The 24,807-nt window shown below is 36.5% G+C and overlaps 2 long non-coding RNA genes across 2 annotated transcripts in view; both read right to left on the reverse strand.

The window, feature by feature from the left end:
• Nucleotides 1-24,807, reverse strand: part of LOC149560248 (uncharacterized) — a 163,563-nt gene that overhangs the window by 45,727 nt on the left and 93,029 nt on the right. The gene's annotated exons all lie outside the window — the stretch shown is intronic.
• LOC149560249 (uncharacterized) lies at nucleotides 476-3,995 on the reverse strand. Its single transcript, XR_016363339.1, has 3 exons — nucleotides 3,839-3,995; nucleotides 2,876-3,045; nucleotides 476-495 (listed from the first exon to the last, which is right to left on the reverse strand). It is a non-coding gene; the product is annotated as an uncharacterized LOC149560249 (long non-coding RNA).

The raw sequence follows: 24,807 nt of genomic DNA on the forward strand, positions 1-24,807 counted from the left end.
CATTTTCACAATCTAAATCTATGAAAAAGATAATTTTAGAGTGTATGGCGCCAACCGGAAGCATATATAGCCAGGTAAAGGAGGATTCAATCTATCAAAATCTTTCAGGTGTCCAATCTTGGTGGAGAACTTTTTGTTATTATATATTATCATCTCCATCATCTTATTCGACTAATAGAATTAAACCCTTTAACTAAAACACATAAAATTTCATAGAAAAAAGATGTCCAATATATAGCGAACATAAATGTTTGAACTTGCATATGATGACCAGCAGGAGAACAATTTTTCAGGTTATAAAAACAAGAATTGCAAAATAGACAAGTTTCTGATAAATATGAAATTCATTTGAGCGTGATCCCGTCAATCAAATCCTAAGAATATAGACTAAAGGCTTACTTTACTTGGTTTTAAGAAAAGAAAGAGTCCTCACCTGAGCAATTTTGCATAGGATATAATGCCCATATTTTACCCAAGAGAGTGCAGGAGGAAGACCTGAAGCCATAGAAATCATTATACAACACAGTAGATGAGACTTAAATGTGCCCATCATGCAGATAAATGGTGATCCTTAGTAGTTTACTTCTAAAGCCTTCAGCAGCAAAATTAAGTTATTATCCTTTTATCAAATGTCAACACATGTCAAATTAGAAAACACACTCATCTTATTGAATATAGATATAAAAATTTATCAAAAGCTTTTTGATTCACTGATTGGAAACTGAAAATCACTCATTTGAAATTGAATTTACACAGAAATCTGTAAAGCAAAATCAACAATAGTCCTTAAGAATCTGACATAGTGGGTAGAATGCTTTGATACAGTACATGTTCAGATCAATCCCAAAGACCATGGAAAATTTCTCCTTCCAACGCCCCAAATTACTGCTTCAATGAAAGAATGGTTTTAATGTAATATATTTTCTTTAAGTTCTTTAAAAAAGTCATCATCACAAGGCAGACAGCCTATTGAAAATATGCATTTCATGCACAAATGGGTTTTGTTCATATCTTTATCATTGAGGTCATATTTAATCCTAACACAACTTCAATGAGTTCCAGTCAAGATCGGCCATTCCACATAAATCTCTAGCTTGGTATTATCATATTGCAAGGTGTTAAATGAAGGTAAATTTCTTCAAACAGCTTGTGTTTTTGTGTCTCTTGAATAGAACATAGAGGCAACAGTACTAAAATTGATTAAATTGACAGACGTGTCCTCCCTTTTTTAATGTCTACATCTTCATCACCAATACTGTCCTTTTATCATTCATGAAGTACTAATACTGTTTCAGATATAAAACTTTCCTTCAAACATATAATATTTTTGTTGAAGAATAATATTGGTATTTGATTATATCAGTGCTCCATAGATGCACATTGCAAGTGGCAAATGACATTGCAGATTTACAAGGCTGAAACTCCAGATCAAAACATTCATTGCTTCTTTTTTAAGTTATTTTAATAACAATTTCTTCATTGACCTCTAAAATTAAGTTTGATATTTTCTTTTATTTTAGCAGTTAGACAAATGACTAGTACTATTGATATAAGGTATTGCACTTCATTGGTGCTTTCTCTAACATCTTACTTGTATTAGGTGAGCTCTATGACTATTTCAGCTTTCTCAATTTTTTCTAATATGTAAGTATTTTTCTTTAAAAGATAGTATATGCAAGGTTGAATGGTCTTGATATAAAACTTGAATCCCTGAACATCTGTGAACTAGAACCGAAGGATCAGCTAGAATTGGTTTATTTTATGACAATAAGGCTCCTTGTAGTCCATGTTTTTACTCAACACTATCCTTACAAACTTACCCATCTCCGAGTCGTCACAAACAACAACAAAATGTCACGAGTGCATTCTAGATAGGTATAGTGAAAAATTCTCAATTTTATAGAAAAGAAAAAGATTTTAGTTTCTTCTGTCTATCATCATTATCTTCTCTCTTCTGCCCTCCTCTGACTATCATGGTGGCTGATTATGCACATAATCTTTTCTGCCCTCCTCTAACGATCATGGTGATTATGCACATAATTTTAGAGTCAATTTTGGCTCAAGGTTGCCTATCCACCACTAACACCATGATAAATTAACTCATGATTGCTCTAAAATAACAGGGGATGGCAGTACAAGTAACAGAACTATTTCAAAGGATCTTCGTGATGGAATTTAGTAATGTCACCAAAATTCATTTCCACCAGTGACACAGTTAAAAAAAAGAAATGTTTTGTTTAAAAATAGGGGAAAGTAACAACAGAAACACAACTATTTCTGGGGACCTCCCAGATGGAATTAGTGGAATAAAATATGGAAATAATTACCAAGAGTTTGAGCAAGTGAGAGTTTTTTTATAGCCAACAAAATTCCTCCCACGTGATACAGATGAAGGAAGAAGCAGCTGCTCTGGAAAGTAATCTTCCAAAGTTTGTAAATGCCACCCAAAATTCACCCCCACCATTGATACAGTTAAAAGAACAGTCAACTAGTAATAGAGGCCAGCAGATGATAGTATTTGGTTAATTAGTAATACTGATAAGAGAAAGCAGAGATAATTTGGTTAATTAATAATACTGATAGTATTTGGTTCTATTTATGCCCTTTAGCATTCATGAAGTGGGCTTTTCAAAGCATGCAATCACAAAGCCCTTAGAAAAGGCGAGATGCTAACAAGGGATAAATATTTAAATCCTATCTAAAACAAGTCAGCTAATTGCATGCAATTTGGAATTGATTAAAGAGGCTATGCAGTGTTGAAATTTGGCACTTAGAATGGTAATTATGTTTTTCTTAAACGAATTAGCAGACATCTAAAATTTCTATAAAAATGGAGAATAATCAGAAATAGAAGAAAGGGAAAGGAAAAACTGACATGGAATTTTGGTTCCTTGCATGCGATACATCTCAGCATATTTGAAAATTTTCAACCCCTGTTTCTCTTAATTCCTCCCTGGTGGTTTTGGCATTCAATCCAAAGTGGCGTTGATTACTGAGGAAGAAATAGAGTTTGCAATACAACTCCTCCATCCTCCTTCACTTCGTCTGCACAAGACAAAGACAGTGGCAATTAAAGGACAATCATGCTTCATGCCAAATTTCCTACATAAATCCATTCTCTCAGTTTACCATATTCTAAAAAGACGCTAGAGTTGAAGGAGAGCTCACATCTAATTTTAGTTCATTTATGTTCAAAGCGGCAATGCAATAAACAAGGGAATGTAGCCATAAAATCATGCTTAGCAAAGAAATCTAAACCATCGAATGCATATCCAAACCAGATCTCTTGCCAAACCCACCAAGCACACTTACTTCAATGATTTTAGACCACGGAAAATCCTGATAACTAAATTTCTTTAGTTATAGTCACATAATTTCTTAAAACTTGACCAAATTCTTTTAATTGTTAGTTAAACATATCACAACATGATAACCTAAAAATTCCCATTATTTCTTGTCATAAGAATAACCTATAAGAGGAAGTGCCTGCATAATTTTTCCCTTTTTCTTCCTCTTCTTTGTCTCTTCATCTTTCTCTACCTTTTCCTCTTTATTAAAACAATTAAACATCATATGCATACCCATATCATATCTCCATTTAAACATCAAATGCATGCTCATATCATATCTCCAATTTTTAATTTCTTGACAAACCCATTTCAATAATTTCAGGACACAGACAATCCTGGTAAGTACAAATTCCTCTAGTTATTAGCCACAACATTTTTAACCTTAAAAAATTCTTTCAATTGTTAGTTGAGAATATAAAATGATAATCTGAATATTATGTTGCTACCAACTATTTCTTCGCATAAGTATAACCTGGAAGAAGTATTACCTGAATTTTTCTACCCTCTTTATTCTTCTCCCCTACTTCTTCCTCTGCACGCTGTGGAAGCAGACAAAAAAATCCATACAAACACCATAAAGACTGAAAAAGCTGCCTAGGGAAAGACGGAAGAAAACTAGCGGTGCAAGAAAAAAACTTTAGATAAAGATTTCGAAGTGAAAGACATTCAACTGTCCATATATATCTTTACCTTATATGCTTTACCCCGCTCCGTGCAACGGCTATTTTGGTTTCTAAGTGTTAGATTTTAAATTTCTTTTTACCGTTGCATTTTAGTTTTTAGATAATTTGAAAATACTTCCTCCGAGCTATTCATTCTTTTATAAGTTTGGAATATGAATCAATATCAAATTTAAATGATTAATGCTTTTGATTAACATTTTTTTTTTTTTTTTTTGGTGACATGAGGTTTAGAATGTTTTATTATTTATATTATGAATTAATTACTATTTTTTAAATATTTAATCATAAGTATTATTAAAAATATATAAAAATTCTTTTGACAAGAAATGTTGTTTATAAGAAATTTTTATTATTCAATGAAGTATATAATATTATTGTTTTTTCTTATGAATAGATCTTTTTCATTAATTAAAATTTAAAAATACATATTCACAAAAAAAGGGGTCGGGAGATACAAGATCATTCTACGAGTTCAAACGGCACAAGGTCGAAAAAACAACTATTCTTCAAAAACTATATTGAGCAATAAATAGAAAGTGCTCAAGCTACAAGTGCAGTGCCAACCAAATGAGGGTCTTTATCATCAGAACCCTAGAAGAGCCCAACCGTCATCAGTAGCAGCATTAGTATCTTTATCTCCCTCTAACCTGGGTAGAGATATGGCTTAGTCCAGCCCAGGGAAATCCCACTTGGGGTCACAAGGAGCAGACGACCAACTCACGTTAGGGGCAGTAGGAGGAGCCACTGGGGACCAGCCTAAACCCAACCTCTGTAGAGGTGAGGTTGAGTGACGACGGCCACCAAAACCACCACTAGGAGAGTGATGATGAGGCTACAACCAGGGAATGTGTGAATGATGTGCAAACTAGCTCCAACCTTGCCTGTGACCACAAGGAGGTGTGCAGTCATCAAACAAAGCATCTAGACGCATGCGAGCAACTATACAAGGGGCATTTCCCCAATGAGCTAATAAGTCTTACAGGTGAGCCACCTCTAGCGCAACCTTGTTAGTTTGTACTTGAATCTACATCATGACATTATTACAAATATGTGCTTTAGAGTACATAGCAACATGTATATCAAGAAAGCTATGAAAGAATAAAATAGCAATTTGGTCCTTCCATATAGAAAACAAAATCTCCATTTTGAAAGCATGCCAAATCTAGGCATATCTAAAAGGAACTCTGGGCAGATCTCCCATAACAACCATATGCCAAGTAAAAGCCTCTGGATGGAAAGGTTTGAAAAAATCATGGATCCAAAGCCAATAATTCTAGGCTCGCCTACAGAACCAAAAAATATGTACGAAGCTTTTGGATTGACCACAGAAAGGGCATCTAGGATCCAGGACTCCCAGATGTCAAAGTTGAGGCCCAATGGCAAACCCTAGAAAAGGAGACACCAAAAAAAGTGAGCAATCTTGGGCTCCATAATGGTATGCTAGATAATACCAAACCTAAGACTCCAATCTTATGAGAGGAATGCAAATGCCAACGTTGATTGAGAGCATCAACCATCGAAAAATGGGGCACCAGCCACCAATACCCCAGCTTGGGTTTGTAACTGGTCATAGGAGTGGTAGGATACCACTTCTAATCTTTCCACCATTGGCAAGATGAATAAATACTAGGCTTCTGTAACAAATGGGGAGGCATCGCAGAAACTAGAAGATCAACACTCTGTTGATCTAGATGGATAAGCTTGAACTACACCTGTAGCTCCTCCCATGAGCTAAGGCTCATAGTAACCCTAGAGAACAAATCCTTGGGAGTCTTGATGCCTTTTTGAAATAAGCACAGAACATTGGCTCCTTGGATCTTAGCTAAAGGAACACCTTCAATAGAAAACAAGGGAGACCACCAAAGGTTTTGCTGGTTCATTGAGAGCTAGTCTTTGAATCCATTACCAGCCCAATGAAGCCATGGTTTGATGGCTTTTGAAGCTTTCCAAATGCTCTTTGCAACAAAAGTGGCTTGAATCTGAATAGGTTTAGGAGTCACTAGAAGGGTTTGAAAGCCAATCCCTTTATAGGTAGGCCAATTAACCAGAAAGCCTAAAGAAATGCAATGCTTTAATAAAATTTTCCAGGCCTCATCATCAATGAGAGCCTAAATGACCCATTTTGCATAGAGGGAAATCCTCTTCTTGCAAGTGGAAAGCAACCCAAGCCCACCAAAGTCTTTGGGAAAACAACAAAATTCTAGGCAACTCTATGAAAGCCATGATTCATAACATCAGAGGCCTAGAGAAATACTTGGAGGAGACACTCGAGCTTGAGGTATGAGGATTTGGAAGGGGCCCAATAGGAAGAGTAGTAGACATGCGTAGCAACAAGCACTTTAGAATAGATTTAAAATTTTCTTGCAAGGGAGAGGGGCTTGGTGATCCAATATTCTAGCTTCTTCTCAATCTGTGCGAGAACAACATTGCACAACTCCATGGGGCATGCTTGAAAAGAAAAAGGAATGCCCAAGAATTAAAAAAAATTCTCCATGTTGGACCCATTTCCACCCACACTACTACAACCATTAAGGGGCTGGCAAGAAGTAGTGTCTGTAACAAAGGGTTTTGTGCCATTGAATGGTAGACCCAGAGGCAAGGCAAAAAGTATCCAAGCATTGCTAGGCATTTGCAATGTTGTCCTCATTTTCCAACAAAGTAAGGAAGGAATCATCTACAAAATGACCATTAACAAGCTGTGTGGTGGAATCTGGAAGAGAAATGCCATGCACCAGACCCCAAGAGATGGCATTGGCAAGAAGATAGCCAAAACCTTTAGCCACTAGCACATAGAGAGAATGCAAGGCACAAGAGGGTAGCCTTGATGAATTATAGATCTGTAGAGCCCAAAAGCTTCAAACTAGCACCCATTAATGGTGATGCAAGTAGAGGCATCACCAAAAAGCATTTGCACAGACTGCAGAAAGACTGGACCAAAACCCAGAGCTTGAAGCATGGCCAAAAATGAAGGGCCATTCAATCCAGTCATAAGCTTTGGTAAAATCAATCTTGAGAATTAAGGCCTGCTATTTGGATTGTTGGGCCCATTCCATACCTTCCCAAACAACAATAATGTTGTCTAAGATATATCTAGACTTGATGAAACCAATTTGTTTAAGATGAACAATCTGAGGGAGAAAATGCCAAATTTTAAGGGAGAGGGATTTGACAATGATCTTCTAGGAGACATTCAACATAGTGATGGACCTCCAGTTGCAAATTTCCTTGGGATCACCAACTTTAGGTATGAATTTAGTGTTACCCTTATTAATGATGTTGCTTAGGGATTAGAATTGTAAGCTTCACGATACACTTGATGCAAATCAGGGCCAATATCATCCCATAAGATCTTGTAAAATTCACATGGCCTAGGAAGCCATCACAACCAGGGGCCTTGTCATCAACCATGGAAATAACATCTTCCTTCAGGTCCGCAAGCATAAGCTTTTGCTCATAGAAGACATACTGCTCAAGGGCAAGCCTATTGTAAGTAACAAGAAGGCAAGCTTGTAAAGCTTGGTCATGCATTGTAGAGGGCCCCTAAGCTATGAAGACCTACTCATAATGACACACAAAGGCCTGAAGAATGTTAGGCAGATAAAAAAGAACCTGTCGGTCTTCTTTGATGTGTTTGATGCCCACCACAAAATGGGGTGCTCGTACAACATTAAAAAATTCTTTCAAAGCCTGATCGCCAACCTCCAACCAATGGAAATGGGCTTTGATCTAAGCTCCTTGAGCCACATAATTGTCTGCAACTTGTTTTTAGTGTCGAAGATTGGCAACCCGAACCTAGAGATCTATATCAAATAGATTCATGGAGAGAGCATCTAAGGTCATACACAGATCTTTAGTTGTGGCTTCATGAGATCTTTTGTGGTACATAGCCAACTGTCTACCGTAAATGTGAAGAAATCTTGCAATATAGAGGATGGAATCATTCTACCATTGAATCCAACCAACCTGGGTGTGGGGTCTAGGCTCAAGACTCCAAACTCGAAGAATGTGGGAAACAATTAGTGGATGGGACAACAAGGAGGAGGTATTGAGATAAAAATAGGTTTTGCAAGGACAAGGTTGAACTATTTTCCAAGTGATAGAAAAGAGAATGGGGGAATGATCTGATAGAGTTACATCTATCAAAGGAATGACAGGTAGGGGATACTTGTGTGAAAAGAAAAAAAAAGATTGTGTGGAAATCATAGCCCTGTCAAGTCTTGTTAAGACAATGTCAGACCTAGCTTGAAAATTGGACCAAGTATGCCAAACCCCAGTAGGTCAATAGTGGCTAGCGTTGCGATCAAAAAGACCTAGCTTGTTCCACATGTAAAATCAAGCCTCTCTTTCACCAATTGCCCATTGAAAAGGCAAAAGTCCTTCCTTGTCATTGGCCAGCTCAACCATGTTGAAATCCCCACAAAAAATGCAGGTTGCAAGTGGCAAAAGATCCACCAACCAATGCCAAAAGTGTGAATGTTCAACAAGATCATTAGGGGCATAAATGTTAACATTACCAAAAGAATGATTTTGAAAAGTCAACAAAATCCAAACCACCCTATGCAAAGGGTCAGAACCATGTGAAATAACAGATGAAAGTAAATGATGGGAGAGTAAAGTAATAATGCCACCTCATCTAGCCTCATGTTGGGAAGCAAAATAGGCACTATCCAACCAAATAACATAGCAAGCTAAGGTAAGAAGAAACCCAACAACTTTAACTTCTTGAAGACAAAGCACATCAAGATTATCAAGCCGACGCTTGGTGTCATGAACAAAATATTTTCTAGGGAGGTCTCTTAGCCCCCACACATTCCATGAGAGGAAATTCATGTTAAACTAGCTTGCATGTCATCCTCCTCCCCAAGAGAGGGGAAGTTGTTGTGAAAAAATGTGAGAGCATCAAATGAGGAGTCATCAAGAGAGATGACCCTCTGAATCTTCTCCCTATTATCATGAAACTCATTGCGGTCGTCTGGGTTGCAAGACTGACGGAGGGTTTGATGTAAAATCATCGATGCCACTTGTGGCACTCAAATCCATAAGGGATGAGGATCAAGGGTATGAATGCCTATTGTCCCCTGAACTCCAAGGTTTGAAAGAGGAGGCGGTGGGAGTAATGGGACTAAAGGCTCTTCTGGTATCAGGCCTTACCTGGGTCTACTATTATGCAAAGGTAAAGAGTTTTCCTTAGCCATAGTCAAACCCTTTCTTTTTTTCACCACCATAATCCATTCATCTTTCTTGGTGGTCATAGCTAGCTTGGTTTCTAGAATGGGTGGGCAATTGTGGTCCAACAAAGGACAATCCCTAATCTTGTGTTTAGCAAAATTGCACCAATAATAGGTATTCAGAAGGTTTAGGTAAAGCACCTTCTTAACGAAGGTGGTACCACCTATATGGATGCCCATTGAATCTTTGAGTTCCCTAGATAGGTTGACCTCAACACAAACCCTACGTTGGGGTCGAGCATTGAAGAACTTGTCCAACTCGAGGAAAACAACCATGTCAATACTTTGCACAATGGCTCACAAAAAGGACCAGTATGAGATAGGTAGTCCAGGGAACTCCATCCAAATAGGTAGTCAAATTTCTAAATATTTTCTATCATGTAAATATTTTTCTTTAAAAGATAGTATATGCAAGGTTAAGTGGTCTTGATATAAAACTTGAATCCCTGAATATTTGTGAACTAGAACCAAAAGATCTGCTGGAATTGGTTTATTTTATGACAATAAGGCTCCTTGCAGCCTATGTTTTTACTCAACACTATCCTTGCAAACTTACACATCTTCGAGTCATCACAAACAACAACAAAATGTAACAAGTGCATTCTAGATAGGTATAGTGAAAAATTCTCAATTTTCTAGAAGAGAGAAATATTTTAGTTTGAGAAAAATTCTTCTGTCTATCATCATTATCTTCTCTTTTCTACCCTCCTCTAACGATTATGGTGATTAAGCACATAATTTTAGAGTCAATTTTGGCTCGAGGTTGCCTATCCACTACTAACACCGTGATAAATTAACTCATGATTGCTCTAAAATAACAGGGGATAGTAGTACAAGTAACAAAACTATTTCAAGGGATCTTCGTGATGGAATTTAGTAATGTCACCAAAATTCATTTCCACCAGTGACAGTTAAAAAAAGAAACTGTTTTGTTTAAAAACAGGGGAAAGTAACAACAGAAACACGACTATTTCTAGGGAGCTCCCAAATGGAATTAGTGGAATAAAATATGGAAATAATTACCAAGAGTTTGAGCAAGAGAGAGTTTTTTTATAGCCAACAAAATTCCTCCCACGTGATACAGATGAAGGAAGAAGCAGCTGCTCTAGAAAGTAATCTTCCAAAGTTTGTAAATGCCACCCAAAATTCACCCCCACCATTGATACAGTTAAAAGAACAGTTAATTAGTAATAGAGGCCAGCAGATGATAGTATTTGGTTAATTAGTAATACTGATAAGAGAAAGCAGAGATAATTTGGTTAATTAATAATACTGATAGTATTTGGTTCTATTTATGCCCTTTAGCATTCATGAAGTGGGCATTTCAAAGCATGAAATCACAAAGTCCTTAGAAGAGGCGAGATACTAACAAGGGGATAAATTTTGAAATCCTATGGAAAATAAGTCAGCTAATTGCATGCAATTTGGAATTGATTAAAGAGGCTATGCAGTATTGAAATTTGGCATTTAGAATTGTAATTATGTTTTACTCAAACGAATTAGCAAACATCTAAATTCTCTGTAAAAATGGGGAAAATCAGAAATCAAAGAAAGGGGAAGGAAAAACTGACATGGAATTTTGGTTCCTTGCATGCGATACATCTCAGCATATTTGAAAATTTTCAACCCCTATTTCTCTCAATTCCTCCTCGGTGGTTTTGGCATTCAATCCAAAGTGGCGTTGATTACTGAGGAAGAAATAGAGTTTGCAATACAACTCCTCCATCCTCCTTCACTTTGTCTACACAAGACAAAGACGGTGGCAATTAAAGGACAATCATGCTTCATGTCAAATTTCCTACATAAATACATTCTCTCAATTTACCATATTCTAAAAAGAGGCTATAGCTTACAATTGAAGGAGAGCTCACATCTAATCTTAGTTCATTTATATTCAAAGTGGCAATGAAATAAACAAGGGAATGTAGCCATAAAATCATACTTAGCAAAGAAATCTAAACCATCAAATGCATGTCCAAACCAGATCTCTTGCCAAACCCACCAAACCCACAAAGCACACTCACTTCAATGATTTTAGACCATGGAAAATCTTGATAACTACAAATTTCTTTAGTTATCAGTCACAAAATTTCTTAAAACTTGGCCAAATTCTTTTAATTGTTAGTTAAACATATCACAACATGATAACCTAAAAATTCCCATTATTTCTTGTCATAAGAATAACCTATAAGAGGAATTGCCTGCATAATTTTGCCCTCTTTCTTCCTCTTCTTTTTCTTCATCTTTCTCTGCCTTTTTCTCTTTATCAAAATAATTAAACATCAAATGCATGCCCATATCATATCTCCATTTTTTAATTTCTTGACAAACCCATTTCAATAATTTCAGGGCATAGACAATCCTGGTAAGTACAAATTCCTTTAGTTATTAGCCACAACATTTTTAACCTTACAAAATTCTTTCAATTGTTAGTTGAGAATATAAAATCATAATCTAAATATTATGTTGCTACCAACTATTTCTTCGCATAAGTATAACCTGGAAGAAGTATTACCTGAATTTTTCTATCATCTTTATTCCTCTCCCCTACTTCCCCTGCACGCTGTGGAGGTAAACAAAAAATCCATACAAACACCATAAAGACTAAAAAAACTGCCCAAGGAAAGATAGAAGAAAAACTAGCAGTGCCAAAAAAAAATGTTAGATAAAGAATTTGAAGTGAAAGACATTCAACTGTCCATATATATCTTTACCTTCTATGCTTTACCCCACTCCGTGCAACGGCTATTTTGGTTTCAAAGTGTTATATTTTTAATTTCTTTTTACCGTTGCATTTTAGTTTTAGATAATTTGAAAATACTTCCTCCAATCTATTCATTCTTTTATAAGTTTGGAATATGAAATAATATTAAATTTAAATGATTAATGCTTTTGATTAATATTTAAATTTTTTTGGTGAGATCTAATACATTTGTTTGGAGTTTTAAAATGTTTTATTATTGATGTTATCAATTAATTACTTTAAAAAAAATATTTAATCATAAGTATTATTAAAAATATACTTTGTGGGAGGTCACCCATCCCAGTACTATTCCAACCTAAGTGTGCTTACCATAGTTGAACCCAAAGCTTGCAACCCCATTTGCAAAACCTTCACCAAGTGTTGTGTCTTCCTAGTGCTTCACCCCTATGAGCATCACCTAGATCCAATGAGTGCTAAGTGTTCCATTTATTCTCATGAGAGATGGATTCATGTTTAGTCACTACTCGTGAAATATGGGTCAATGAGTTTGACTCAAAATCACACAGTTCATTCTTGATAGCAATATCACAATTTGACTTGTTGTGCAAATTATCTCCTACTTATCAATTGATGAGCTTAAGGGGCTTTCTAATGAATAGTTCATAAGGCACAACACTTGGTGAAGGTTTTGAAAATGGGGTTGCAAGCTTTGGGTTTAACTATGGAGGAAACTTTGTAGTTAAGCGCACTCAAGCTGTAGTAGTACTGGGATGGGTGACCTCCCAGGAAGTCCCGGTGCTTCACCCCTGTGAGCATCACCTAGATCCAATGAGTGTTAAGTGTTCCATTTATTCTCATGGAAGATGGATTCATGTTGAATTACTACTCATGAAACATGGGTCAATGAGTTTGACTCAAAATCACACCGTTAAATCCTGATAGCAATATCACAATTTGACTTGCTGTGGAAATTATCTCCTACTTATCAGTATATAATATTATTTTTTATTTTATTATGAATAGACCTTTTCCATTAATTAAAATTTATTCACAAAAAAAGGGGTCGAGGGATACAAGATCACCCTACGAGTTCAAATGGCACAAGGCTAGAAAAATAATTATTCATCAAAAAACATATTGAGCAATAAACAAAAAGCCCTCAATTTGTAAGAGCAATGCCAACTGAATGAGGGTCTTTATAATATCAAAACTCCAAAAGTCCTTAGGGTTAGTGGTTGGCTCAAGAGGAACCCAACCGTCATCAGTAATAGCATTAGTATCTTTATCTCCCTCCAACTTGGGCAGAGAGATGGCTAAGTCCAGCCCAAGGAAAGCCCACTTGGGGTCATGAGGAGTTGACGACCAACCTACGTTAGGGGTAGCAGGAGGAGCCACCAGAGACCAGACTAAAATCAACCTTTTTGGAGGTGAGGTCGAGCGACAACAACTACCAAAACCACCACTAGGAGAGTGATGATGAGTCTGCAACCAAGGAGTGTGTGAATGACATGCAGATCAACTTAAGCCTCACCAACAACCACGAGGAGGTGTGCAGTCATTGGAAAAAGCATCCAGAGGCACGCGAGCAACTATACAAGGGGTATTTCCCCAATGATCTAATAACTCCTATTGGTAAGCCACCACCAGTGCGACCTTGTCAGTTTGTACTTGAATTTGCATCATGACATTATTACAAATACATGTTTTAGAGTACATAGCAACATCTATATCAAGAAAGTTGTGAGAGAATAAAATAGCATTACAGTCCTTCCAAATAGAAAATAAAATCTTCATTATGAAAGCATGCCAAATCTAGGCATATCTAAAAGGAAGTCTGCGTGGATCTCCCAAAATAACCATATGCCATGTAAAAGCCTCTGGATGGAAAGGCTTGAGAAAATCATGGATCCAGAGCTAATAATTTTTGGCTCACTTGCAAAAGCAAAAAATATGTAGGAAGCTTCAAGCTGACCACAAAAAGGGCATCTAAGATTTGGGACTCCTAGATGCTGAAGTTGAGGGCCTGATGAAAAACCCTAGAAAAGGAGACACCAAGAAAAGTGAGCAATCTTGGGCTCCATAATATTATGTTAGACAGTACCAAATCTAAGACTCCAAGTCTTATAAGAGGAATGCAAATGCCAATGCTAATTGAGAGTATCAACCATCAGAAGATGGAGCACCAGCCACTAATACCCCAGCTTGGGTTTGTAACTAGTCATAAGAGTGGCAGGATACCACTTCCAATATTTCCATCATGGGGGAGATGAGTAAATACCAAGCTTCTGTAACAAATGGGGAGGCACCATAGAAACTAGAAGATCAATAGTTTGTTGATCTAGACAGATAAGCTTGAATTGTACCTACAAGTCCTCTCATAAGCGAAGGCTCATAGTAACCCTAGAGAAAAAATCCTTGGAAGTCTTGATGCCTCTTTGAAATAAGCATAGAGCATTGGCTCCTTGAATCTTAGATAAAGGAACACCTTGAATAGAAAACAAGGGAGTCCACCAAAGGTTTTGCTGGTTCATTGAGAGCTCATCTCTAAATCCATTAATAGCCCAACAAGGCCATGGTTTGATGGCTTCTGAGGCTTTCCAAATGCTCTTTGCAACAGAAGTGCCCTGAATTTGAATAGGTTCAAGAGTCACTAGAAGGGCTTGAAAGCCAATCCCCTTCTAGGTAGGTAGGTTAACCGAAAAGCCTAAAGAAATGCAATGTTGTAACAAAAATTTTCAGGCCTCATTGCCAGTGAGAGCCCGAATGGGCCATTTGGCACAAAGGGAAATCCCTTGCTTACAAGTGGAAAGTAGCCCAAGCCCACTAGTTTTTGGGAAAACAAAAAAAGAAAATCCCAGGCCACTCTATGAAAGTCATGATTCATAGCATCAGAGGCCTAGAAAAAGTCCCAGAGGAGATGCTCGAGCTTGAGGTATGAGGCTTTGGGAGGGGCCCAACAAGAAGAGTAGTAGACATCCGTAGCAACAAGCACATTAGAACAATTTGAAATTTCTCTGCAAGGGAGAGGGGCGTAGTGATCCAATATTTCAGCTTCTTCTCAATCCGTGCGAGAACAACATTCCACAACTCCATGGGGAGACTTGAAAAGAAAAAGGAATGCCCAAGAAATAAAAAATTTCTCCATGTTGGACCCATTTCCACCCCATACTGCTGCAACTATCGAGGGCCTGGCAAGAAGGATTGTCTATAACAAAGGGTTTTGTGCCATTGAATAGGTGAAAAATATCCAAGCATTGCAAGGCATTGGCAACGTTGTCCTCATCTTCGAACAAAGTAATCAGGGAATCTTCTACAAAATGACCATTAACAAGTTGCATGGTGATATCTAGAAGAGAAATGCTATGCACCAGACCTCGGGAGATGGCATTGGCAAGAAAATAGCCAAAACCTTCAGCGATTAACACATAGAGAGAAGGCACAAGAGGGTAGCCTTGATGAATTATATATCTGTAGAGCCCAAAAGCTTTAGACTGATGCCCATTAATGGTGATGCAAATAGAGGCATCACCAAGAAGCATTTGCAAAGACTATAGAAAGACTAGACCAAAACCTAGAGCTTGAAGCATGGCCAAAATGAAGAGCCATTCAATCCAGTCATAAGCTTTGGAAAAATCAATCTTGAGAAATAAGACCTATTGTTTGGATTGTCAAGCCCATTCCATACCTTCCCAAATAGCAATAATGTTGTCCAAGATATATCTAGACTTGATGAAATCAATTTGTTTGGACGAATAATTTGAGAGAGAAAATGTCAAATTTTAAGGGAGAGGGCTTTGACAATGATCTTGTAGGAGAAATTCAACAAAGTGATGGGCCTCTAGTTACAGATTTCCTCAAGATCACTAGCTTTAGGTAAGAATTTAATATTACCCTTATTAATGATGTTTCCTAGGGAATTAGAATTTTAAGCTTCATGTTACACTTGATGCAAATTAGGGCCAATATCATCCCATAGGATCTTGTAAAATTCAAACCTAGGAAGCCATCACAGCCAAGGGCCTTGTCATCAACCATGGAAATAATAGCTTCCTTCAGGTCTGCAAGCATAAGCTTTTGCTCATAGAAGGCATATTGCTCAGGAGCAAGCCTATTGGGAGTAACAACAAGGCAGACTTGCAAAGCTTGGTCATGCATTATAGAGGAGCCCTAAGCCATGAAGACCTGCTCATAATGACACACAAAGGCCTAAAGAATGCTAGGAAGATCAGAAAGAACCTATTGGTCTTCTCTAATGCATTTGATGCCCACCACAGAATGGCATACCTACACAACATTAAAAAATTCTTTCGAAGCTTGATCGCCAACCTCCAACCAATGGAGATGGGGTTTGATCTAAGCTCTTCAAGCCACATAAGTGTCTACAACTTGTTTCAAGTGCCAAAGATTGGCAAGCCAAACTTGGAGATCTGTATCAAATAGATTCATGGTGAGGGCATTTGAGGTCGTACACAAATTTTTAGTTGTGGCATCATGAGATTTGTTGTGGTACATAGCCAACTGTCTATGACAAATGTGAAGAAATCTCATAGTATGAAGGATGGCATCATTCCACCATTGAATCCACCCAACCTAGATTTGGAGCCTAGGCTCAAGTTTCTAGACTCAAAGAATGTGGGCAAAAGTTAGTGGAAGGGAAAACAAGGAAGTATCGAAATAAAATTGGGTTTTGCAAGGACAAGGTTGAGTTGTTTTCCAAGTGATAGAAAAGAGAATGGGGGAATGATCTGACAGAGTCACATATGTCAAAGGAATGACAGATAGAGCATACTTGTGTGAAAAGGAAAAAAATTGTGCAATAATCATAGCCCTATCAAGTCCTTTTAAGACTTTGTTAGACGTAGCTTAAAAATTGGACCAAGTATGCCAAACCCTAGTAGGTCGATGGCAGCTAGCATTAGGATAAAAAATACCTAGCTTGTTCTGCATGTAAACTAGGACTCTCTTTTGTTAGCTATCCATTGAAATGGAAAAAGTCCTTCCTCATCAATGGCCAGCTCAACCATGTTGAAATCCCCACAAAAAGCCTAGGTCGCAAGTGGCAAATGATCCACCAACCAATGTCATAGGTGTGAATGTTCAACAAGATCATTAGGGGCATAAATGTTAACCATAGCCAAAGAATGATTTTGAAAAGACAACAAAATCCAAACCACCCTGTGCAAAGGGTCAAAATCATGTGAAATAACAGATAAAAGTGAACAAGAGGAGAGTAAAGTAACAATGCCACCTTCTCTAGCCTCATGTTGGGAAGAAAAAGAGGCACTATCTGACCAAATAACATAGCAAGTTGAGGTAAGAAGAAACCCAAAAACTTTAACTTCTTGAAGACAAAGCACATCAAGATTACCAAGTCGATGCTTAGTGTCATGAACAAAATATTTTCTAGGGAGGTCTATTAGCCCCCACACATTCCATGAGAGGAAATTCATAGTAAACCAGCTTGCATGTCACCCTCATCCCCAAGAGATGAGAAGTTGTTGTTTAAAAAAGTGGGAGCATCAAACAAGGAGTCATCAAGAGAGATGACCCTCTAAATCTTCTTCCCATTGTCACAAAACTCATCACTATCGTCTGGGCTGCAAGACTAACAGAGGGTTTTTTGTGAAATCATCGACGCCGCTTGTGGCACTCGAATCCATAAGGGACAAGGATCAGGGATATGAACACCTGTTATCCCTTGAACTCCAGGGTTTGAAATAGGAGGTGGTGGGAGCAATGGGACTGAAGGTTCTTTTGGTATCAGGCTTGACCTGGGTCTACTATTATGCAAAGGAAAAGATTTTTCCTTAGCCACAATCAAACCCTTTCCCTTTTTTCACCACCGTAGTCCATTCATCTTTCTTGGTGGTCATAGCTGGCTTGGTTTTTAGAATGGGTGGGTAGTTGCAATCCAAAAAAGGACAATCCCTAATCTTGTGCTCAATAGACTAGCACCAATAATAGGTATTTGGAAGGTTTAGGTAGAGCACCTTCTGAGTGCAGGTGGTACCCCCTATCTAGATATCCACTAAATCTTTGAGGTCTCTAGATAGGTCAACCTCAACACAAACCCTATGTTGAGGCCAAGCATTGAAGAACTTGTCCAAATCGAGGAAAACAACCTTGCTAATAGTTTGTGCAATGGATGACAAAAAAGGACCAGTATGGGATAGGCATTCAAAGGAACTCCACCCAAATAGGAACCTTAAGCTTGCGATCATTAGAAGTAGCAAAATCATGTGACCAACACTGAAAAACTAGGAGGGAGGACCTAACAATCTAGGGACCTCAAAGGAAAACATGTTCAGCTTGGCCTGGGGTGCAAAAGTGAAAAAGGAAAAAGCCTTTGGTAAGGCTTTGAACGTCTTCAAGGTGGACACCCTAATGTGTCTAAACCTTGGAAACCCATCCCGCAACATGCTTTTAGGAGTGTGACCCACAAATACCTAATTTGGGTTTTTTGTTCTAGCCAAGTGCATTCACTATCAAAATCCTTGACATTCAAAATAATATTAGGAGAGGAATTATCTCGTGGAACACCTTGAGAATGAACTTGCACAATTCTTTGTTCAGTGGTGCCATTCTCTCCAACAATAGAAGCTCCAACACTAGCATCAACTACTGAGTCAAAAAGGTCAAGGCGATTATAAATGAAAACTAATCCCATTGTAAATGTAGTATAACAGGCGGAAAACTAATGAGGGCTCAGACAGAAGCCATACAAACCCTAGCAGAGTACATTTTATTCTTGATCAATATTATTGTACAATAGAATTCTTAAAATGTATTTTATATTTATTGTATATTTTTTATTTTACACTAGAATAATATAGAAATGTAATATTTTGTAATTTTGTAATTGTTATAAATTATCATTTTTTTTATGTTAAAATTTACAAAATAATATCAGTTCTCATTTGTTTCTGAGTTCAATTTGAAATTTAATATATCTTGCCCCTTCCAAATAATTATTTTGATCTAACATGACACATGTTTATATAATATGTGGCTTTGTCATGGTTTTTAAAGACATTTAAATTTTCATTAATTTAAATGGTTTGCATAACCTTAAATAATAAGAACATGTGGCAATTTTCAAATGGGCAAATAATCAAGTTGGACTTATCTAGATGCAAATCACATCCATGTTTTTGAATGTGTGTCATTACATCTATCCTCATTGTTTACTCACCCTAATGAGGGATTAACCTAGGATAACCTTTTCCCCATTGTTAAAACTATAATCGATCCTATAAAATAAAGTATGGATATTGTTAGAAAAGAAAGAAAAAAACTTGTAGATAAAAATACATAAAAAAAGATGTCAATAAAGTGACATTCTCATCATTCACAATTGCAAAAGGAAAGATTTATACAAAGAGAACAAACACACAACTATAATTAATGCATAAGATGTTGGAATGGAACTAAAAGAGACAAAGCGACTTAAACTAAAACTTTATTTTGTTTCCTTAAATGCAAACTACCATGATTAACATGCAACTAATTTAATAACCATAAATAATGGATAATCATGTCATGAATAATTGTAAGAATTTTTCTAAGGTACAAAATGAAATGTCAAGATCTAGAAGCTCATTTGATAAGATGAGAGTGATAGGCAAGATGGTGATCAATTAATTGATTCAATAATGATCAATAATACATGAATAAAATACTCATTCAATATTCATATATGTGCAATATAGATATGCTTGAATATATTAGCAAGGCATGATAATTAGGAGTGATGCAAGAGATAATCTATCAACTAGATAGGTGACATCACATGTCTACCAAAGGTAGATCATCCTCCCTTACACAATAAAGTATGTGCAACATGTCCATAAATGAGAGGATGACAATGTGATGGAGCACTAAAGGTGGATTTCACACACAAAGAGGTATGAGATGACAACTAACTCCACCTAAAGTGGATTTATACAACACAATGTGCTAAAATTAAATGCAAACTCCTATGTGTACTTTGAAAATTATGATTTATCCTAATCCAACTTAAGTATAATTAGTGAATATTTAGTTACACCAACACCCCTCATAAGTACAATTTAAGGGAATGCACTTAAGCTCACAAGGATATATGGGAATGCATGATGGGTCTTGGTTACTAGGTTATGTTAAGTACCCATGTACAATATGGAAGAAAAATAAAAATGTAATGCAATCTCTCATTAAGTAGAGAAAAAGGGAAAACCTCATGAGAGAAACCCTCCCCTAAAACTATAGATGAAAAGAAAGATGCATGGATGGATGGAATAATTAAGTCCACCCCATTATGAATTTCATCATGCAGATACAATCAAGTATCCCTCATAGGAAGGAAATAAGAAAAAATTATGGTATCACTACATAATTAATTATCTTTACAAAAATGGTGATTGGTTGAAGGCAAAACATAGTCCAATGCCTACAAATAATATTTCTCCCCTTACAAAGAAGATAGACCAAGTATAGGTGCAAGAATGCTTCCCATTGTTGATAGGAAGAAGGAAGGGGAACCCAAAAGAAGTATGATGCCTCTAAAGTCTTCTAATGTGTCTCCATGCCCCTTGGTTGATTAAAATGTCACTAAATAATCACGAATACTCCCAATAGAAGGTGTCAAGGAAGGAACCAATGGTAACTAATCCATTTAAGAATTTGGATCAAAATTAAAAGAAAAAAATATCTCAAAAGATGAAGTATGACGAAAAGAAAAATAATCCTCGTTAAATATAAAATGTACTCCAATTAAAGATGTTTCATCAAGATGTAGACTTTCTACTAATAAATAGAATATTCTTATCCCCTTTAGGAAGAAATTGTGACATATGTGTATCAATGAATCCTTCCCAATTCCTAAGAAGAATTCTCAAGATGTATGATGTCCCAAGAAATTCAAAAGGAATATTCAACACATGAGTATGATAAACCATGCAATATGACATCTCAAGTAAATATTGAGACTTGCGAATTAATGCAGGAGTGTCATTGGGTTGTTGGTTGAATACCCAAAAAGATATTTGTTTGTTTTATATTTTCTTGTTATTTGTCTAACAATTTGGTTGGACAAACACTTGTTTGTCCTTTCTATATTTTGTGGGATTCACTTCTTATTGTGGACCTATAATGGATTATTATCTTATGTGCGCAAAATTTTATGTTACAATTGGAGGAAGTTATGCTTCATCTTCTCAAGTGTTGATTTCCTATGTTTTTCTTCATGCAATGTGTGGTATTTATTTTGATGAGGTTTAATATTTAAGAGATAGTTTACATGCTCTTGGATGTAGATGGTTGGATAAGGCATGGACCTATATATATCTAGGAACTCCAAAGGTTTTATAATGTATTATGTATTTGGTCATTAATTCATAGAAATTCTATATTGTATAACACATTTCCTATTATTGGAGATTGTGAACTCAAAGATGACATGTGTGTCATGATGGCTATATATGTAATGTAATCGAGTCTTACAAGGCAACATGGTCAATAGAGAAAGATGATAGATCAAGAGTTAAGAGTTTGGTTTTTAATCACAAATGTACTAGTCATAATCGGGGAGGCCTTAAAACCCAACATGTATGGGGTTCATTTGATGTAATTCAAGATGTGTTGTTAATAAAAGAGTTTGTTTTCAATTGTATGCTATTATACTTTTTTTTGTGTTGTTATTTTCTAGTGGATTGATCATCTCCTTTGGGGATACATCTACCTGTTGGCATTAAGTCAAGTTTTTTATTAGTGACAACACTTATTTAGATTATGTATGGTTACCAAGCTCTTTGATTAGTCTCCAGTGTTTGTCATGTAATTTAGTGGTTACCAAGCTTCATAGTTCCTACCGAGCATTCCAGTGGTTACCAAGTGAATTCAGGCAGTATGAAGTCCAGCAGTTCTTACCAAGTAGTTCAGTGGTTATCTAGCTTTGTAGTGTCTATTGAGTCATTAGTTCTTGTGAAGAAAAGTTAATGTTAATCGAGTGATGAGATGATTAGTGTTTGCCAAGTGTAGGCATGGTAAACGTGGAATTTAGTTTCTACTGAGTGACATTGTATCTACCGAGTCACCAGTGTATACTGAGTTCAAAACTACGTTGGAATGATCAATATGGACCAAGCCTCTACTTCTACTGAGTGCATGACGATGCTGAGTAATGACAGTAGATGTTGTGTATTAGAAATTCACCAAGTCAGTTTCAGAATTTGAGTATCTACATTTGGGCTGACTTTGTAATATTGTTGTTAACTTGTGTATTGGTCGACCTTGCAATTATGTAAATTGGATTGGTATATATGTAATTGTATCATATCGAAAGGTGTAATGCAATAATATGAGATAATGTGAATGAAATACAAGCATGCGAATGTGAATCAATAGCAGAACAAAGTGTATTAGAAGGCCATATCAGGAGCTATCACATAGAGGTGATAAGTATTTCCAAGATCGCAATCAATAATTTAGTTGTTAGTAAGAGATCTATTGTTTCATCCTAACAGGTGAATCAACTTCAAATCCTTTAATAGGGTAGACTTAACAGTGTTTTCTTTAAATCTCTTTACCAAATGCATAATTCATTGTATGTTTGTAAAACCTCTAACAAGGTGAACCTAGCAGTCCTAATTGTTGCTAACAGGGTAGATCATCAGAAGTCATCATTATAAGCCTTAACAAGACAACTTTATGTTGTAGTATTGAAGTTTTGTGAGTATCATCCCCACCCCAGTTTTACTTTCTATTTGGAAGGTTTCTGGGTCACTAAATATTGTGTTTAAAGTAATATATGCTTTCAATTTCTCATGCATGCATTAGATTAGATCTATTAATGGTAATTGGATTATGTTATTAAGTTCTGAATTTGTTAAAAGTTTTTGAGGTTATTGATTCACCCCTCCCCTCTCAGTAACCTAGCTAGTCTTAAATATTTCCAACAATTGGTATTAGAGCTTTGTGGTTCTTAGGATAAAGTTTGAAAACTTGAGCAAAGATCAAGGAAAATGGAGATATTCAAACTTGACAAAGCTATTGACAATGAAAAGTTAGATCTAGAGATGGCCATAGCTCAACTCAAGAAAGAAAAAGAGCATCTTTCTCAATCCTTAAAAAGAAGGAAGGAACTTGCAACTTAGATGAATGACCACAAGTATGTTGAAGAAAAGATTGAAGATTTTTTCTCCTCAAGCAGTTCAGATGAAGCAAATGATGCAATCAAATAACTCCTAGAAAAGAATGGCTCCCTATAAGAAGAAGTAAGAAAATTGAAAAGAGAATAATAAATTCAGTCAATAAGATTGTGTGAAATTTTAGAACAGAGAAATAAGGCAAAAGAAAACTTGGAGGTAAGGAATAATGAAATTCAAAATCAATCCCTTCAAGAAGAAAATCTTATTAATCAACTCTCCAATGCAAATGAAGAAATCATGAGTCTGAGATCTAAAAATGAAAGGTTAAGGAATAACTTAAACTCTGAAAGGAAAATCAATGAAAGGTTGAAAGTTGATCTAAATTCTAAAAAGAAACTAATTGAAAGAATAATGAAATCTCAAGTATACATGGATCAATTGAATCAGCAAAATGAGAAAAATCTTTATAGGTAAAAGGGTAAAGCAGGACTTGGATAGAAAGAAGAAGGTGAATCCTCCAAACAAGGTACTCAAAGGAATCAAAGACCTACTTGCAATTACTGTGGTAAGATAGGTCATACATCAAATAAATGTTGGAGTAATGGAAAGGAAAAATTCAATGGAAAATGCTACAATTGCAATCAGCATGGTCATAAGGCTAATGAATGCAAAGAAAAACCAAAAGAGGGTAAGTGTCACAAATGCAAGAAACAAGGTCACAAGGCATCTGAATGTAGATCTAAGACATTCAATCTAGTTGAAAAATTTGTAAAGGAAATATTCAGTTGGGACTACAACACTTGGTGTAGATGTCATAACTGTGGAGAATATGGAAACATTGGCATAAATTGTGTTAGACATCACATGAGAAGAAAGGGTACCACCATAAGATGTTACACATGTACTGAACTGTTAGATTGTGGTGACTGATCAGGAAAGTACTGTACATACTTCATAAATAGTGGGGTTCGGTTATGGCCGACATATGGCCGACATGTTATAACCCTAAATCGGTTTAATACTTGTATAAAAAGGGCTTAGGGTTGGGTATTTTTTGATATGTGGTGATACGAAATTGGTTCTTGCGACGGTATTGAGCTGTAAGGGATTACAGATTGTAATCAGGTTGTAATCACTGGATTGTAATAAGATCAAACTTGCTGTTTGGTTGACGTAGCCCAGGGATTGGGTGAACCACGTTAAATCTTGGTGCCTTGTGTTCATTTCTGTGTGTTCTATTATTTTCTGTTATTGGTTATATTTGCATGTAGTTTTTATTTCTGTCCGTGGTTTTGTCCTAACAAGTGGTATCAGAGCCTAGTTGTTTTTCAGTTATCCTCTGCAAGAAAGTCTCACGGTTGAGTGGGAGCAATGGCAGATGAGGGTAAGCTGAGGGTTGATAGGTTTAATGGGCAGAACTTCCAGTTATGGAAGATGCAAATGGAAGACTATTTATATTAGAAGGATTTATGGAAGCCGTTGGAAGGAAAAGCCAAGAATCAGGGAACTATGTCAGAGGCTGAATGGGATCTTTTGGACAGAAAGGCACTCGAAAGCATTCGGTTATGCTTGGCACCATCGGTGGCATTTAATATTACAAAAGCAAAGACGACAGAAGATTTGATGAAAACCCTAGCGATACTGTATGAAAAGCCCTCCGCTTCAAATAAGGTATTTCTCATGAAGCGTTTATTTAATATGAAAATGGCAGAAGGT

The sequence above is a fragment of the Cupressus sempervirens genome, chromosome 4 (genome assembly GCF_028749045.1).
Source record: "Cupressus sempervirens isolate cs-2001-9-10 chromosome 4, ASM2874904v1, whole genome shotgun sequence".
NCBI lineage: Eukaryota > Viridiplantae > Streptophyta > Pinopsida > Cupressales > Cupressaceae > Cupressus > Cupressus sempervirens.